Source organism: Ambystoma mexicanum, chromosome 7q (assembly GCF_040938575.1).
Source record: "Ambystoma mexicanum isolate Mex_15411 chromosome 7q, UKY_AmexF1_1, whole genome shotgun sequence".
Classification (NCBI taxonomy): Eukaryota; Metazoa; Chordata; class Amphibia; order Caudata; family Ambystomatidae; genus Ambystoma; species Ambystoma mexicanum.
Window position 1 is genome coordinate 964,029,038 of NC_090941.1, and position 14,372 is coordinate 964,043,409.

Consider the following 14,372-nt stretch of genomic DNA (forward strand, 5'->3'; position numbering starts at 1 on the left):
TTGTGGAATATTTACCTGGCTGGAAAGCGAGAGGCATGATTACATACAATAAAAAGCCACTTAAACATGGAAAAATGATACAAGCCATAGACAAATTGGTGTCAGAAAATGATTTAACAATATACTGGGGGAAAGTTTGTGGGCATTTGAAAACTCCAGGAGAGGATAAGGAGGGAAATGATAAGGCAGATCACCTGGCTAAAATTGGAGCTGTGATGGGAGAATTGCTACCTATTGAACATTTACTGGGTGAAATACAAATTGATGCACTAGCACGTTCTAAAACACCAAAGGAGACAGAGCAACCAGTGGTACAGTGGAGTTATGATACACCAGACCAAGATCTGATTGAGGCACAAAAGAATGATCGAATTTTGGGAATCTATTATAATCATTTGATAGATCCTGAACAAAACCCTTTAACAGAAAATTATTGTATGAGAAAAGAGGAGTTGAGGGTTCTATTAAAGAATAAAAAACGAATAAGACTACAAGATGGACTCATGATTAGAGAGTCCATAACAGGACAAATACAGTGGGTGGTACCCCTTTCATTCAGAGGGCTAATGCTACACCATGCACATGATGCTATAACTGCAGGCCACAGAGGCTCACAGAAAACAATGGAAATGCTAAAAGATTATGCTTATTGGCCACATATGTCCCATGATGTAGAATTATATACTAGAGGATGTCTAGTATGTGCCCAATTTAAACCTGCTTCACCAATGCATAGAGCTCCATTAATGAAAAGAGGCCTAACTCTTCCATGGTCAGATTTGCAAATAGACTATGTAGAGCCTAAGAAGAGGTCGAGCAGGGGGAACCGGTATATTTTAAGTGTGGTATGTTTGATGTCAAAGTGGATTGAGTGTATTCCTGCACCAGATTGTAGTGCGCAAACAGCAGCCACATTGCTGGTGAACCATGTTTTTTCAAGGTTTGGGTTGCCACAAAGAATAGAATCAGACAGAGGAAGTCATTTTACAAGTGCTCTGAGTAAGGTATGGCAAATACTGGGCTGAAAGAGAAAGCTACATATTGCATATCGGGCGGCGTCTTCAGGTGGAATTGAACGCAGCAATAGGTCTGTTGTGGACATTTTAAAGAAATTCGTGGCAGAAGCAGGTTCCAGCTGGGATTTATGCTTACCTTTGGTTCTGATGACAATCAGATCAACTCCTGCCAAAGCAACAGGTATTAGCCCTCATGAAGTTTTGACTGGTAGGAAAATGGTGTTACCACAACACCTGCTATACAGGACACATGAGCAAACACTTGTGAGCGCATCCACAGTTCATGAATACATTGATGAACTGAGGAAGCATTTACAACATGCATTTGCTTTTGTACAGAAAAATTTAGAAAGAGCTGCTGACAGTGCAAAGTCATATTATGATAAAAAGACGTCAGTAAAGGAATATTGTGTGGCCGATCAGGTGTATAAATTTCATTTTGGAAAAGGTAAACAGAAAAATTCCAAATTTCTAGCAGCCTGGCAAGGGCCATATCAAATTATAGATAAGGTCTCTCCTGTGGTCTATAAAATGTTGAAGACTGAAGGTGAAACAGCAACAGAGCAGTTTGTTCACGTAAATCAAATAAAACCATGTCACCCTAAACATGAGATTAAACAACTTGAGCGTGTACAAGCTGATAAAGTCCCTTGAACATAAAAAGGTAAAGTGAATGGGTCTAGTCAATAGAAATGGCAGAGAAGTTAAATAAAGATGGTTGATTATGATAATGGCACATAAACACTGTAATATATGTAAATATATATTAAAAAATGGAAGCTAACATTTATGGAATTGGTGTAAAAATGTATTAAATATTGAATGCTGTTTTATGTATGTTTGTTTTCTTTTTAACCTATGTTTAATTTCAGAAAGCAAGAGGAAAAAGGGCGAAATATTTTACAAAGCATGTTTTATTTTTGGTAAAAAGGTGAAGTTAGTATTGTGCTATGTACTTAATTTATTTCTTTTCTATTTGATTTAGAATATTAACATATTTGTACTTGGAGGACACAGGACCAGAGGCCACGGGAGACGATGGAGTCCTGGAGCCCACATGGACGGATTCCGGAGAAGCCCCGGAAGGGGGCGAAGATCAAGGCTGAAAGGTGATCAGCATTGAAGATGACGCCGACAATATGGATAATTATGTTGATGTTCGGAGGGAACTTCAAAAATTCAGAAGCACAGGTTGTCATTGAACCTGGACCAGCATCTGGTATTGCGGTAGAAGAAGCACCAGTATTCATCATGAGTGATAGAAGGATGATTTTCCAGAACATTTATATACCATTGAATCCTGATATTTTGATAGAAAAACATTTTGACAACACTGGAATTAAAGCTGAGCAGACTAAAGAGTGGCTGGAAATAAGAAAAGAGGACGCTAAGCAGTCAGTAAGAGATATATTGATGCAATTGGAAAAAACATTTGTGAATTCAGCAGACATTAAGAAGAGGAGAGGAAAAAGAGGTGCAGTGATGCTTGCGATCTCATTCGTAATGTCTATAGTTGGAGCCATTATAGGTACCACGATATCAACAGCCAATGCCATTTCAGTAGGGACGCTGAGTACTAAAGCACAACAACTGAGTGTTGACCTAGAAATAATACAAAAAACATTAGATGGGATTAGAGGGGGATTGGATGAACGAGTAAGGTTCATAAATGAAACTGCGATCATATTAAATGAAAAAACGGATGTGATGCAACGGGCAACTTAGCTGATTGTTAAGCATGTCAGAACACTTAGTGAGATTTTGAATATAATAAGTCCTGTTGATAGACTATTAACAAATTATATGAGGGAAGTTCAAACTACAATTTCACAATTGATTCAAGGACATATACCATTGTACTTTGTTTCACAGGATATTATTCATCAAATGATAGAAAGGTTGACTAGGAGGGAGATTGATATGATACAGGTAAAAATTGCATTTGAAATGGGTAATGCAATGCCATTATATGTGGACTTGGATAGGCCGGAAATTGGGTTCTTACTATGCATCCCATATGTAGCTCCTGAACTTATTTATCAAACCAAGTGGGTACACAATGTGGGAGTTTGGCAAGAGGACAAATTTATTAAGATTAAGACTCCAGAAGTGGTGGCAATTCAGTCATGGGAGCCTGAAGTTTACTTGATACCAAACTTGGAAACGTGTGTCAAATTTAAAGAACAAAATTATATGTGCCCAGGTAAACCGTTTGTTCCTGATGCTACAGACGCTATTTGTGGTTTGAAATTTGACCCAAGTATATCATAAGGATGTGAAGTGATCATTAGCAATATGGGGAGTGAAGAATTAGCACAGGCCAAAATGGTCAAAGGTAAATGGTTGATCAGCACCTGTTTAAAAAACCTGACAGTAGTACACTTAAATCATGGAACATATGTGGTTAAACAGGTGAAATATAATGTCTTTTACTTACAGGTTCCAAAGGATACAATTGTGTCGATTGGAGGATTAACATTGTTTCATGGTACGAATGACATTTGGGAAAGCCAAGTAGAAAATATTGAATTTTTTCAAAGGGATGCATTTCTAATAGACCCGGACCTAGAATTCTTATTGAATCATAAAGAGAAACACGTAGTGAAAATGAATCTAAGAAAGAACAACATTACGGTTAGTAACCTGGGTATAATAGAAGTGGAAAGATTTAATTGGGGAACCTGGGGGGAACGCTCTATATTGGGTTTAGCTGTCCTGGTACTAATAATGGGAGGATGGTTGATCAGTAAAAATGAAGATGTTGCTCATGTTAGTGGCTACAACGGGGAGAGAAAGATATCCCAACACGCATACATTTAAAAAAAAGAAGAAAGCGAGCAAGTTGGATTTCTTCCAATTATGGCTTGGACCACTGCCAAAATTCTCAGAAAAAAGGAGGGGATATGTAGGATTATTTAGCGTGTTTTTGGAGTACAGCACCACTGCATGAGATCAATGTATTGCTATAATGCGGTACAAGCAATTGCACCATTTATTTCTCCCGAAATACCTCTGTTGCAGCAGACACATTAGAGGATTAATGAACTAATATAATTAAAAGTACTAACATGATCTTAATTTATTAACATCATAATGTGTTCTCCAGTGCAAAATGAGGTGGAAAAAAACAGGCTCTGAAAGTCATTTTAAACGTGCACTTGGATTCATTTTTTTCTCTGTTCACTGTGTTAGCTGGATGCGAAATCTGCATGCCAGGAAATGAGTAGATACCGTTTCTAAACCGTATAAGCCAAGCCATTGTTAAAAGAGGAGGATAGATTATTGTGCATTTTCATTGGTGACACGTCACCTTAAGGGCTGTAACAGAGGTCTCTTGGTACATTTCGGGGAGGAAGAAAGGCAGAGGACATTTTACACAGCTCCGGGGAAGACCTGGCTGGAGTTTCTATGGGGTTTTCCTGATTGAGAGGTGCCTTCCCAGTCCATTGCTGACTTTCCCAGACTGAAGATTCCATTCGATAAGCACCGGCTTGAGAGACCGAGAGACCGCAGATCAGAACTGCATGTCCTCGCTGGGGTGCTTTGAAGGAAAGCCTTGAGCCATTTAAAGAAAGCGACCAGTCCGGGGAGTTTGCGTGCTAAACAGCTACAACTCGCTGGTAATTATCTTGCATGAAAGTGAGGGTGCGGTATGTGCATGAGACCTATTTTAGACAGGCAGCGTAGCGATAGCGTTTCACTGTGTTCAAATGACACATTTTAATGTTGCCAGCTGAAGGCAAAACAAACAATGTCATTTTTTCTCTCTCTTGTGCAAATATGAAATGAAATTCGTAGTGTTCTTGCATTTTGTCTTTCTCATGTTTTTATTTCAGAAGAGGATTGTCTCACGAATGGTAATGTATCATTGTAAAATGAAATTATGATAACACAGTCTGCCTAAGAGTATTTTTGTTTCTGTTTCATTTGGTGTCTAAAAAAATATTATGCCATAGAGGGAATGATGCTTAAAGCGCCAAGTTTCTATGCAGATAAAGTAATGTTATGAGCAATTATAAATAGCTATGTGCGTGGTTCCACTCAGTGTATATATGTGTGTGTGATTTCTGAGTGGAACATAATAAAATAGTTTGCTGGACGTACATGAGTCAGCAGAAAGAGAGGCCTCTGGAAATAGTTTCACTAATGTAAATAAATTAGTGATTATACCACATGTTATTGTGAATACTTTATGGAAGCATAGCTCACTGGTGTAGATAAATCAGTGATAACAGCCATAAGTGGCATTCCATATGAAAATGTGGTGTTCTTGAATAATGTAGAAGCCTGAGGCCTCTAGAGATCACAAGAACAGCCTAAACAAAAGAAAGGGGTTTTGTATGTTGGGGCCACAAATAAAACAAAGAAAGTATGCTCATCACTATACCACAACAAAATGCATACCAACTAAATGTATCTGTGTACTGAAATAATGCATATCCACTATATTACTATAATACCAAACCCAATCTGAATGCAAGGAGTGATTATTGCTGAATTACTTTATTTTTGGCCGAAAGAAAATACCGCTAGGCCCCAAATCTACACAAAATACCTGGCATACAGATGCATGTAAGCGCGGTGCACAAGCACCTCTTACCTGTTCTAGGAGACTTGTGGACAGCGTCACAAATTTCTTGCATAGAAATGGGCTCATCCAAGGAGCTAAGGTCCTAAACTGGATATGAAGTTTATCTGAGAGCTTTGAACAAATAATCAAAGTTAGCATTTCTAAAGGTATTATCAGAGCTGCATACATCTTTAAAGAATGTTGCGAAAACATCCAAAATGTCTTTAGCAGAACATACCCGAGCTTCATTTTTAATTAAAGGAATTCTGGAACATTCTTTTCTACACTTTATATATGAAGCCATCTATCTCGTTTTGTTAGATGACTGATAAATTTTAGCCTTACTTTTGAAGACTATTACATAGTCCGTTCAGAGAACAATTTATTAAAGTGATTCTGGAGAGCAAAAATATGTTTAAGTGTCTCAGTTAATAATTAGACGCCTTCTCATGAAGTTTAGGTTTAAGTAGTTTTAGCATTAAGTCTGACATGTTTCTGGCATCTCTCTTTTTATTAGCCACACATGAAATAATGAAACAGTGTAATGAAAGAATATGTCCTCTAAGAGAGGTTTCACAAAATTTACCAGTTATTTAACATCAAAGTGTCCTCATTTTCATTAAATAAAAAAAAAGTTGATGACACGTTTTACTAGATTGAACAAATTAATCATTTAAAAGTGAATTATGAAATCTCCATTCAATGGAATAGAGAGACCTAATTGTGTGCCCAAGCGATATATGTACAGACACATGATCAGGACGTGGTATACAGTCAATCTTGGAATCTATCAATGCAACGGAGCCCTAGAAAAAGGATCTAATACGCCTATTTCAGAAATACATCTGAAACATTAGTTATGGGTTGCACTACTGGTGAACAAGACTTCTGATTTTCTATTTACAAATTGATCCATTATCTCCAAAAACTCACCACACACAATTATATTAGGGAGATCAGATTACAGCATATGGTTTTTAAGATGTACCCAAAAGGAGTGATTAGTAAGGGTAGGTCCATAAATTTTCATTTGATTCTGAATCCACTAATAATTTGATAAGGACCCTTCTAGCTTTGTCATCAGATTTTCTATGCAATCATTTATATTCAAAAGACTTGGTAGCACGACTAGAAACACCATTTTTTTCACCCCTGGAAATGATCTCACCAACCGAAAATTTAGCAGTTTCCTGCACAGATAAACGTATGTATGCAAGCAATAGTTGGTTTAGATCTATTAATATATGTAGGACTTGATGTCTCTTAATTAGACTGTTAAAACCTTTCACATTCCATGAAATACACTTGAAAAATATTTCATAACACAGCAAGTTATATAATAGCATTGCTAGTTTATTGAATACTATATCTATATTTATAAAAGTGAACATTTTTGGGTGGCTGGATTTGTGGCAAAGCGTTGTTCCTTATACAATTCCACACTGTTTCACCAATCTACACCAAATGTTGCATAGCTACCTGTTCGGATCCTCCGGACAAGACTGCCTACATGACATTTGGACACCGCACCCCGTTGCCCGGATTTCAGCACGTCAAAATGTGTGGGTTTGTGGCTTGGCAAAGCATTGTTCCTTATACAATTCCACACTGTTTCACTAATCTGCACCACTTTGTGCATAGTTACCTTTTAGGCCCCTCTGGACATTATTGGCTACATGGCGTTTGGGCACCCCAACCCTTTTCTCCAGATTTCAGCAAAACTCTGAATTTGTTTGTGGCTTGGTGAAGCGCTGTTCCTTATACAATTCCACACTGTTTCAAAAATCTGCACCAAATTCTGCATAGATGCCAGATAAGACCCTCTGGACATTACTAGCTACAAGACATTGGGACACCCCACCCCTTTCCCCAAATTTCAGCACAAGTCAAATTTTGTTTTTTGGTTTGTGGCTTGGTAAAGCATTGTTAATTATACAGTTCCACACCTTTTCACCAATTTCAGGTCAAATGGGTCCTCAAATATGAAGGTATGTCTCAGAGTTATCCTCCAGGAGCATGGATGAAGAATGCCACACTGCACAACCTATTGCTTCTGTGCAGGATGGAAGGCAAACACATTATTTTCTCTGCAAAGCAGTCACATTTGATACATCCTGCTATTCCATCTCACTCGATTTTGAATGTGCTTAAACCATCGGAAGCCACCAAAAATAATATATAATGCTGGGGCACCCTTTTTGGCAGCTGCACGTATCAATATGTCCAAAGCTTGCAGGTTATGTGAAGTGGAACACCCGGGTGAAATCCTGTGTGTGTAAAGTGAAGCAGCATTTTTTCTTCTGCCCATGTTTGCAAGCACTTCAACACCAGGGTAGCAAATATTTTTCCGGTTACGTCCAGGAGGGATAGCAATCTGTAGTTTGTTGGAGACAGTCGATCACCCCTTTTATATACAGGTAGGAGGATTGACTGTTGCCATGGATCAGGGATACGTTGCTCCACACATACTCTATCAAACAATTTAGGAAGGAGTTTGGGCCATTCCACTGGGTCTTTCTTTAACACAATACTTGTCAGACCATTGGTCCCAGGTGCTCTGGAGTTCTTAAGATTTTTGATAATTTCCAAGATTCTCTCAGTGTACAATATAAGAGGCCAGTTATATGTATGGCATTTTTTCCCCATTATATTCTCCTCCTTCCCAGATAAATCCCATTCGATAGAGTAGCCAGTCCTTTTCCTATTTAGGGTTAAGATACTGGGCCTCATTAGGACCGAGGCGGATTTCGCGGTGCTAAATGCACCGCGAAGCATGGCGGAAAGCCGCCGATAGCGCCATGGGGGTTGGCGGATTCACCGCCCCATTCCGACCTTGGCGGAGCGGTGAATCCCCATTCCCCATTTTACCCTTCCCCATTCCCATTTTTGCCCCATAGGGTATAATGGGAGTGGGGAAGGAGTTAATTACGCCACCGTAAAATACGGTGGCGTAATTAACAACGAGGTCCCGTAGCGCCATGGTTTTCTCCGCCTGGTAAAACCAGCCGGAAAAGGCCGCCATGGCGCTACGGGAACTCGTAGTATGGCGGAGAGGTACGCCATGCACTACGCTGGCGTAATACCCTCTCCGCCAGGGTCCTAATGAGGCCCACTGTCTCATTCTGTCCCCTTTAGAACGTGAAAAAATCTGCCAAATTGAGCTGCTCTTTTTACTGTGCAAAGCGCAGATCATGACTTGCCAGTGGCTATTCCTCACAGATGCCCGCCAAAGTTTTAACCACTGTCTATATTCGGCTTTTATTGCCTGGGCCTGCGGTCTCGTGTCCGTATGGTACATCCTACCTCCTCTAAGTTTTATTAATTTGCGTCTCATGGACCGTTTTGCTTCATGAATGGCTATGTCAAATTCATTGACATGCCTCTCAATTATTGCATAGTTATTCTGCTGGTCTAGACCAGCTGTTGATGCTAGTCCTTTAACCCATGACTTTATATTGTTGCAGTTACCGGAGGAAAACCAGTTCATATCTCTCGATATTGCCTATTTAAACAATTGATTAAGCTGTATTTTTGAGGGTGAGTTTGGGTTACAACTTCTTCTGTTGGCAACCTTATTACTAGATGCCTTTGGGCCTTGTCGCGTCAGTGAGGTGATTTGTGGAGGTACCAGTATTTCCTTGGTTGAGAAAAAAGGAGTGATTCACCACAAATTGACTGCGCCACACCAGTTTGTTTTTTGGTGATTTATAATAGTAGGAAAAATCTTTTGCCCATTTGTTATGTTTTGAAAAAGGCTCTTGAGTATCCGAAACACGTGTAAAGAACAACTGGAGGGCATTGAATCAGATAAATTGCATGTTTTTTCCTACTATTATAAATCACCTGAAAAACAAACTGGTGTGGTGCAGTCAATTTGTGGTTAATCACTCCTTTATTTAAACAATTGATTGACTTTGTTTATATTGCTGGCTGTCCAGTGGATGTGATTACCTGAATGACTGGAAAAAGCCCCACTGCAACAATTTGTTTCCGGGTGTTTGCACTGGAGTTCGAAGCTCAGGGTCAGAATGGCGTGATCATTATAGGTATTTGAGTCGATTTTTAATTTACTTCCCTTCATTGTGGAAGCATTATTATCCAAGTAATAATCTAATTTAACTCTGCTCTTGCTCAAGTTCCATGTGAACTGCCCAGGAACATCCCCTTTGGTTCTCCCATTCATCATGGCGAGGTCGGAATATTTTAAGAACTGCACCCATTGAGTAGCCATTGCATTGCCAACTTTTTGACACGTGTTGCTGAATTTTGACACGTGATTGTAGTGAAGAGGAGGTCCCAAATATAGCCTGCACTCCAGTCGCCCATTTTGAAGTACCAGGAACGTTCACACCGAGATATGTGACGTATGATGAGCAAATAAACCAGCAGAGAGCCGCAGTGGGGCTCTGTCCAGTACCTATTAGAAGAACAATACCTATTGAAGTACCAATAACCAGACAACCATGGGCAGTAAGGTACCCATTGAGAAAACCCTACCAGCACATGAAACGAAATGAAGATTGTTTAAGTACTGTACAGGAAAAAAACAGAAAATCCTTAATGGAGGGTGAATGGTGACGTCACGAGAGCCCGGTCGGACGCACAGATAGAACAAATGACAAACCAAGAATGACACAAAGAGACAAAACGCCCTGAGATAGTGAGCTTAAAGTGATAGAAAGCTATCAAAGCGTAAGAGAGTTGAGCCGTAAGCAAAATAAAGACAGTCGATCAGTTTACGCCTGTATATATGCTTGGAACCGCAAGAAGCTAAAGAGAACAGTGCAGCTTGCTATGCTAAGTAGAAGAATAGAGCAACAAGCGCCATTGTATATAATCTACCTCAAAATGAAGCACAATATTATAAGTGCGGGTCCAGTTTGCATAAGAAGCAGAACCAACTCAGGTTATTACAGGCCAAATGCAAGAAGCTCCATATTCTGGCATCAAGAGGAAAAAGGCTGAATCGAAACTCGGAAGAGGCAGCTTGTGCCAGGGAAGCCGAGGTCACATAGATAGAAGCTGGAGACAGTAGCTACTTTAATTAAAGCAAAGAACAGAATATCCTGCCTCTGAAGAATTGAGATAAGAAAGCAAAGGCAGGTGGCAGGGTGAAACGAAAATCAAATGCACAAATGGAGAGAAACGAGGCAAATCCATGGTGTACTAGCAAACGACCAGCCGAGCGAGAGGAGGCATGAGTTCACACCTACACTTGGCATCCGCCCAGTCAGAGATATCAAAACTTTCCAGAGAGAAGATGCAGTTTTGAGGCCAACCACAGTAACATAATTAACACATAGTTGTTGAAGTGATTATTGATTGTAACCTTAATTGGAGGGAGGCCTGGTAGCTGAGTGGGCACCTTGCACCTGGTTGACCATTCTGCATGCTGTTAGGCAAAGTGGAGAGTTATGCATGGGGTTGATGCCAACCCAATCACAGTGGACCAAATAATCTAGGGTCCTATAGTTAGTAGAACCAATGAGACGTTGTACTTTTAGTGACGTTTACAGTAGTCATTTATGAAGGAAGGGCTTAGATGCCCACCAGACAGTATTTACCCAATCCCCTCACTCTGTTACCATATACAGATATAGCACCTATATTAAAGTTACCTTTTTCAACCAATAGAATTGCATGTTAACTTTTGTGTGTTACACGTCAGATTATGACGTGTTTTGAGTATAAAAGTTATGTTTTGTATGAAATTTGAGGGAGTTGAAGCGAGACGGACTGTCGCACTGCTGTTGATTTCCATGTTTCCCCATTTTTTGTACTTGTCATTAAATGGACTCCCCTTTGCCAAAACATTGAGTTGTCCTTATTGATTGGTGTTGGAGTAAGAGAAACTGCACCCCCATCTATCTCGAGATGCAGCTATCTCGTCCTAAAGTGCTGAAGAGCAAACCCCAACTCTATGGGCTGGCCGGGGGGTCTCTCGGTACAGTAAGATGGACAGTCCACATCATCAATACATCTGGCATTAAGATTACCCCCCAAAAGAGTTATTCGCTCATCACCTTGGCCAGGACCCTAGGTCCATAACTCACCCAGAGATTCCTTTATTTCCTCCAAACTACCAACATCCTGGGGGATGTACATATTCACTATCACCAGGCTGAGTGCCTCATTGGATTTGTTAAGTGTTAACTCGACAACCAGCATTGTATTACTGGTACGGGTCAGGATGCGATGGGAAGCTCCAAGGTTAGGACTGATGTCAGTTATAAACCCCCCATACAGTCTATCACGGGGACCCCGTTTGGCTATTATTTGGTAGATTTGGTAACCCTCAAATATTAGGGTGGTCTCCAGCCAGGTCTCTTGTAACATAAAAATATTAGACTTAGCGAGTAAAGAGCTGATCCCGCTTTACTCGCAATATGACTGAAACCCCAATATTCCAATTTATAATGGTACACCTTCAGGGTCTCACACAGTTTGGGTCATCATAGGCGTGTGTGCAAGGGGCTTTGATTTTTGACTAAGTGTGTACATCCAAGCCTTGTAGCACCTTATTACCTGGGGTTCTGCTTGTTGAGCAAGAGGCTCAGTCTAAGAATCTAGTAGAATGTCTGAAACTCTAGCCGTTACTAGGGAATGAAAACATAAATGTATAAGAGGAAGACACAAACAATAGGCAAGGCGAGACAAACACAAAATCAACATTAATCCTCATATCATAAAATAATCTTTCATTTAGTAGTTTAGGTGTCAAATTAGATGATGGCACACAGATCTAAGGGAGAATTGTGCAGGAAGAGGGAAGTCAATACGGATAAAATAACCACTGCCGTAACCCCACCCCACTTAAACTAAATGAATTTAATATATAAGAGACAAAACGTTAAGTTAGGCCACTAGAGGTAGAATGCATGTGAACACCTGAAGGAAATGAAGTGTTTATTTCTTCCATTTCATATAAGCAGATGAACTGCTTCAGGTCTAATGGGTCCTCAAATGTGAAGGTATGTCCTCTCAGAGTTACCCTAAAGAAGCATTGATGAACAATGCCATTCTCTGCACATTCTATTGCTTCTCTGCAGGATGGAAGGCAAAGACATTATTGTCTCTGCAAAGCAGTCATATTTGATACATCCTGCATTACATCTCACTAGTTTTTCATTGCGCTTACTTTGTTTAGTATCAGCTGCAATTGAGTATATTACGCTACATCACAGATTATAGACCCCTGTTTTGCACTAGGGGGATGATAATTTAGGGCCCACACTATGAGCTCTTACAATGTTAAGATACCCACTCCCTTCGGAAGACCAATGATGTGCAGCTTTCCAGGGTTTCGGAGCGTTTCTAAAGAACATTTAGGGCTGTTTCAAGCTGAATTACTTTTTTAGATACATCCTCAGCATTGCTAATCCTTCTCTTAACTTAATCCATCCTGGATTTAGAGGAGGCCCATCTGTAATTAAGCAGCTGTTTGTTTTTTGAGTTGGTGACTTCCATAAAGGTTTTAAAAACTCTCCATTCTGTTCAAATAAAATGCATGGTATAATCTGAAGTCAAGTCTGTAGGAGGCAGAGAGCCACGTTTAGGCCTCTTAAGGGCACTTGTCCATGATAAGGAGGAGTGTTTACTCATATTGCCCTTTTGTGAGGCCATACTGAGCTAAACTAAACGGTATGATGGAGACATACTTCAAAACCCAAATAAAGCACATAGCAATGGACCCACAATCCAAAGAAATGTCACTGAAATATTTAGTTAAAATAAACTCGACAACCTGCTAGTTAAAACGTGGGAAAGGGCTTATATTACACAATATCTAGCCCAGGTATATTGGACCCAGGCATCTTTCCAGCCACCATTAGAAATATATCAAAATCACACTTAAGCATTTTCGATATGATTAGAAGAAAGCGCATGGGGGGCTTGGCTTGGTGCAGATGAAAGACTCAGTGGAGTCAATTTCTTCTTCTGCGATGTCCTCTCAACTTGAACAATGGACCGTGCTTATGGCTAGTATTGCCAAAGAGCTGCTCCTCTGCACTAGTCCTTTTGATCTTGGTGTACTGGTGGATGCTTTGGGTGATTGGGTGGTGGACCTTTGTCAGACTAGTGGGAGCCAGGTCCCTTTGATAATTGCACACCCTAGTCCGCCCATATTATGACAACCTTCTAAACTGGACTTCGCATGCCAAGTTAACCTGCAAAGGGAGTCGACAGATTATGCCTCACAAAATGCATTTCCGAGTGTGGAGCCTAAAATAGCCAAGCCTATAATGGCCAAGGGGCCAACCTCAGCGACTAATGATAGAGCTAAGTCCCCTAATGTATGTTCCAAAGGCCCAACACAGGCTGGATTTCCACCCTCCCTGTCCCCTGTGTCTGGTCTACAAGCAGCTAAACACCCTATATTGGTGTTTGAAAAACCTAAATATGTCTCTCTGTGGAATTTACAATTTTCGTAAGTCACAATTGCCCAAAATAAATGACCAGACCACCCATGACTTTATTATGGATAAAAGGAACTTAGTTATTACTAAGATCATAAAGGTGGAAGGCAAAGAGTCAAAACAAGCATTACATAATAATGTACTTGCCTGGTTATGTCAGAGAACAGGTCTGGGTGCAGTTCAACAGTCTGATTTGCTGATTCTTGGCAGGTTGGACCTCAATGACTGGTGTAATCAACCCAATACGGACTGTGGGGTGTGGGGGTAGCACACTCCCTGCTTTCCTAAAACGCTGTAAATATATTCCCAGAGGATCCAATAACTGTGATATGATCTTGTAACGTGCCTTGCTGCTTAGGGCTATCCTCT